Raw genomic sequence first — 6,000 nt, 5'->3', positions numbered from 1 at the left:
ATCAAGTATCAGTACTTGAGAGAATTAGTTCAAGACAAAGAAGTGAAGATAGAATATGTGAAGAAAAAGGAACAAATTTTTGACATATTCATGAAACCATTACCCAAAGATGCTCACGAATATCTTGGTAAATTAGAGGATATTCCCCTAACTAAGGCTAATTAAGAAGCCAAGGTGCATTACATAACATGTGCTAAACATAACATTCTATACAGTGGCACAAAACAACTCTACTTTGGGACATGCCTAAGGTAGAATACTTTAATATGACATAAAAGATTAGTCATAGACAGATGACAAGTATCAATCAGACATGCAAATTATATGTAATTTAGATGTATGAAGACTTTGAAGCTAAGGTAACTTGGAATTGTTGTCAAAGAGGGAGAGATTGAGATTACTGATAGAAACAAAGATTGAAGAATAAAGAGCAAGATACTATAAAGAGAGAGAATCATGAAAGAGAGAAAAATGATAGAGGGGGTCTAGAATTTTGAATGGATGCGAATCAAAATGAAATTAAGGATAGTGGTTACTCGTGGAAGTGAAATTTTTTGGATTGTATGGTAACTAAGGTATTGTTAGTATTTTAGATATTTCAGATGTTGTCATCAATGCTAAAGAGGGAGATTATTGGAAAGTTACTATTGAAACAATTTTTTTTTTGTCATTGATGTCAAATCTATAGATGAGACATATTGCTACCTAATCTAAATGTCATTTTTATTTGATTAATGAAAAGGATTTGAGAGATACTTATAATTATAGCACCTAGAGGAAAGGTTGAAGTTATGTATAGGAGTTAAAATGGACATTTGATTAGATAGAATTTCATAAAGAAAATCAATTATTTATGTCAAGGAAGCTAATCCTAACTAAGAAAAAGAGTAAAATACTAAGGAGTGTCGAGTAATGCTAGTGTTAACCGAGCCTCAATTAGTGCCAAGAAAATCTAGTGTTGATCGAGCATAATCATCGACTGTGCAAATTAGTTGATACTGAGCCATAAAGCCTAAATAGTGATTGAGTATTTTATTATTGACCAAGTGTTAGAATTTAGAGACTTTTGAGTAATAATAAAAGATAAAACTGAAAGAAATCATACATAAGATCAAGTTGACTCAATTGATTTCTTAGGAGATGTAAAACATGTTGAAGATAAGATTGATGAGTTGGATCACTATATTCAAGGAGGTGATTAGGTAAAGACCTAATTGAAGGATTCTAGAGGATGACCAAGAAGATGTACAGATACATTGAGTCAAGTTGAATCAAATCGTAAACCTTGAGATCTATGGTGGATGTAGAAAATGGTAGAGCATAGATTGCCTATTTAAGGAGGTACAGAGCCAAACAAAGTGAGCACACACACACAAAGATAGACAAGATAATGATGTGAGGCCTCATTTGATCTATCCTAGCATAGATGAAATATTTGCGTTACGATACTTCTAATTCAATGTCATATTCATATTGCCACTTTTGAGACTATAGGGTTATGTCATATTAATATTCACATTTTGATGTTCCACACTTAAGTCTGCACATTAGGACCTAAATCAATATATTTAATGAACTCATTTTTCTTCTAATATATTGCAAATTTTTTGATAGAAATTTAATTGTAGAAATGCTTATAATTTGAAATTGTAATGTTTAAGTAGGAATTTGAGTTAAAGGATAGATTGTGATATGCACTAGGACCTAATTTAGATGCCTGGGGATTTAATAGACATAGATTCAATATTTTATCACTATGATAGAAAATAGATTATGAAGTTATTTAAAATATTAATTTGATCATGTTAATTAGATTTTAATGTTGATAAGCAGAATTTGATATTTTAAGGCTTTAAACATTTTATGTGAAAATGACTAGGAAAAGTGAGTTAATTAGAAATGATGAAGTATGAAACCCAAATGTTGAATGTGATAATTATTTATTGTACATATTTACATATTTATTAAATGATTTTCTTGGACTACTGATGCTCAAGTTTAGTGTGCAAGAATTTAACCATAGGGTTTAACGGGGAACTAAGGCTCAAGCCCATGTGAACATGACATAGCTAAGGTGGATATTTGGAAGATTTAAAGCCTCATTGTGATGTGTTTATTTTGTAAATGTGAGTTTGCAAGTGTGTAGTAAATTTAAATTTAGGAATATATTATGGACATGCCATTGTGATGTGTAATGTATTTTTATGTGTGTCACTTGAAACTTGTAATTATCTATGTGTTAATGACATGTCACCCAGGGTTTTGGTTATGGGTCCACTTAACCTTAAACCAATTTCCATTTACAAGACTAAATAAACCCACTTGGGAGAAGGGTAGGATGGCTCACCATCATGTGAATTTCGAAATAAAACTTGACAATGATTACAAGGGTCAAAATGTGGTCCCAAAATGTCATTTTTGATGAAAATAAGCCACCCATATGATGGCATAACATGTTAGGGGCATAAATTTAACCATTTTAGTGCCTAGCTAGCTTAAGGGACTCCTTAACCAATTCATTCTCCAACCAATTTGAAATTTTAGTTTTCCCATGAGTTTACCCCCACTTTTTATGGTAGTTGTCAAAACTGACATGCAAGATCTGGGTAGTTGTCAAAACTGACATGCAAGCTTCTACAAACCCTCAGGCTGGCAAGATCATGGCTCTGATACCACTGAAATGTCCCTTTTCTGATTTTACATGATATTTCAAGCCTCAAATCAGATTTTTAAAACCAAACAACCAATATTACAAAGATCCACCAATTTCTCAAATAAACCCAAATCGGGTATGTCTGAAATAGTGCCAAAAAACTTCACAACTTCACAAATTATTAATAAATCTGAAAATGGAAATTTTTACAGAAATTTCAGCAGCATAATGGCCTAAAAAATCAAATTTCTAGATCTGTATAGCCTTTACACAATAGCTCACAAATGTAGGACAAAAACTATGCTCATCGGGCTCCCGAAATTAACACAAAAATGCCTAGAAACACCAAAAAAACACTAATAATCTATCTCAAAAGTTTAATCACATCCCAATAAATATATTTAGCTCTATTTTAACATCTTAAAGTCTGAAATACAGCAGCAACCCAAACTGATATGAAATACTCAACTGAAAACACCAAACTCATACCAAAAAACACACCCGAAAACTCACAAATTTGCACTGTTCAGCACAAAGGCAAACTCTGTATGAGCATGCACATGGAATGGCTTCAAACTCCCATCCTTAGCCTTCCTAGAAACCTACAAACTCCCATTCTTGGGTCTCCCTGGAAACCTGCAAACTCTCGTTCTTGGGTCTCCTTCTCCACAGGTTTGGCAGCCTCTAAAGAATAATAAAGAAATGAGCAAAATCAAGTTCTGGAATGAGCCCAGAATGCCTCCAAACCCCTTAAAAGAGGGCACAACCCTAACTCACGTCCAAGAGGGATTAATAAAAACATATTTTAATAATAATTTTTATTTATTAGCCCATTTGCTTCCAAAGATTATCCCCTTTTTCTGAAACTTCACCTTTTTGGGCCTGCCTGCCTTAGAAAATATTATTATTTTTTAATTATTTGAAAAGGGTACATGAAACCATACTTAAAATAAATGATGGTAACATGTGAGGGAAACCATAGAAAATTTACAAACCTAATTTCAAGCCTTGATGCCAACTGAGGCACCAAGGTTTGATGGCATAAACAAATAAGGTTTTTCTCCAATTCTTGCCTAAGCAATTAGGCCTATTAGGTCTGCATTTATAAAGGAAGTACATGTTATAAGAATTAATACTTCAAACCAATCATGGGAACATTTTAGGGAATCCCTAAACAAGTCACAAGCCTAATTTCAAGCCTTGATCCCAAGTCTAGTGCAAGTTGTGGGAGATGTTGCATTCTTTTCCTAGTATGCACATGGGTCTTGCATGCCTAGGGCATCAAGTTACTCATTGATCCTTGAAAAAATAATCCTAAAACCACTTGAATATTATCATACATTTTAAACACTAGGATTTTACCAAAGTCCATTAGATTCCCATAGTGAAATACCTAGTTATACTTAAAAATGCTTGAAAACCCTAGGCTAGCAACTTTCTAAACCAACTTGTGCAAAAATATGGATAACTTGAGTTAGGATATAGATGGATACTTAAAACCAAATGAATTTTAAATCTACTTCATCCACCTATCTATAAAAATGGGTCTCAACCACATATATGTTCATATAGATCCGTACAATGTGAGACAATAGGCAAATTACTCTAAAATAGGGTATTTTATTGATTTGAAAAGTGAAAGTACATCATAATTGTCTATCACCTGCCTGAAAGGGATTATTATAGGCCTTCCAATGGTCATAAAAATACTTTGAAATTTTTTGAGCCATTGGGGTAGTTTTTGCAACATTTTGCAAAAAGTTGCTTGAAACTTTTTGTGCAATTTTTGTATTTTAAGCAATTTTTGCAAACTTATAAGTAAAACTAATAAAACTTAGTATAGATGAACCAAATAGGTCCTAAGCATGGTAAAATATGAAATAAAGTAAATTCTAAGATTCTAGGCCCTTTAACCATCTTTGACCATAGTTGATTGAGGGCTTCTAACTATGCCAATGTTGGAACCATGTCTTACAATTTGGTCTAGATGCCTGATTGATTGATGCAACCTAATCTAGGTGTTCTTAGGACTTTGACGAGTCACCATTTTTTGTGAATTATCCTACACCATAATTCTCTTGAATTTTTAAATTGAAGTTCCTACTTGAGGTTAATTACTCCACAAAAGTGTCTTGTTGTTTGATTTGGTCTTCTGTCATCCAAGTTGCATCAATATTGGGAAGCCCTTTCCACTTGACTAAATACTGCATGTGCTTCTTGGTTCTTTTCTAGTTTAGCAACTTAGTGTCCAAAATTTCTTCTAACTCCACTAGTTTTCTTTGAGGGAGATCAGTTACATAGTCTTCATTAGTTATGTCTACTTGCTCACCTTGTTCAGTTGCCGAATCTGCTATGCCTTTGTAGGGGGTGAGGTCTACAACATTGAAGCTTGAAGAAATTTGAAAAGTAGGGGGAAGAAATATCTCATATGCATTTTCACCCATCTTTTTGAGTATATTTCATGGTCCTACATTCTTCATCTAAAGTTTGGAATATCTACCCTTAGGCAATCTCTCTTCCCTCAAGAATGCCCAAACCTTGTCTTCAACTTTGAAGTGAATTTCCCTTCTTTTATTGTAATCATGTTCATTGTATTTCAATGTTTATCTTTTTAATCCTTCCTTGACTTCATGTCGCACACTTGATATAAGCTTTTCTAATTCTTCTCCTTAAGCATTGATTTTGAAATCAAATGGTAGTTCTACTAGGTCCAGTGGTCCTTTGGGATCAAGGCCATACACTACTTGGAAAGGTGTCTTGCCCGTTGATCTATTCATGGAGTCATTAAATGCAAACTCTTCTTGAGGAAAATGTAGATCCCAACTCTAAGCATATTTTTTGGTTAGGCATCTTAAGATATTTCCTAAGGATCTATTCACTACCTCAATCTGCCTATCAATTTTTGGATGGTAGGAAGAGCTATAGGTCAAGTTACTACCAAGTTTCTTGAAGAATATTCTCCAAAAGTGGCCTTGAAACTTCACATCCCTATCAGATACAATAGTTTGTGGTAAACCATGGATCCTAACTGCTTCCTTAAAGAAAAGATGTGCAATATGAGAAGCATCATTTATGCTTTTACATGGTATAAAATGGATCATTTTACTAAATCTATCCACTACCAAAAAAAACTATCAAAACCTTGTTTTGTTCTATGTAGCCCCATGAAAAAATCCATTGAGATTGATTCCCAAGGTCTTGTGGGGATTGGTAAGGGTCAATATAACCCCTGATTCATTAAAACACCTTTAGCTTATTGATAGATGGTGCAAGTCTATATGAACTTCTTTACCTCATTGTTCATTCTTGGCCAATAATAACTTCTTTTCACCATATCTTCCATCTTT

Source organism: Cupressus sempervirens, chromosome 11 (genome assembly GCF_028749045.1).
Source record: "Cupressus sempervirens isolate cs-2001-9-10 chromosome 11, ASM2874904v1, whole genome shotgun sequence".
In the NCBI taxonomy this organism is placed as follows: domain Eukaryota; kingdom Viridiplantae; phylum Streptophyta; class Pinopsida; order Cupressales; family Cupressaceae; genus Cupressus; species Cupressus sempervirens.
The sequence above is the reverse complement of the archived record's forward strand: the minus strand, read 5'-3'. Positions refer to the sequence as shown.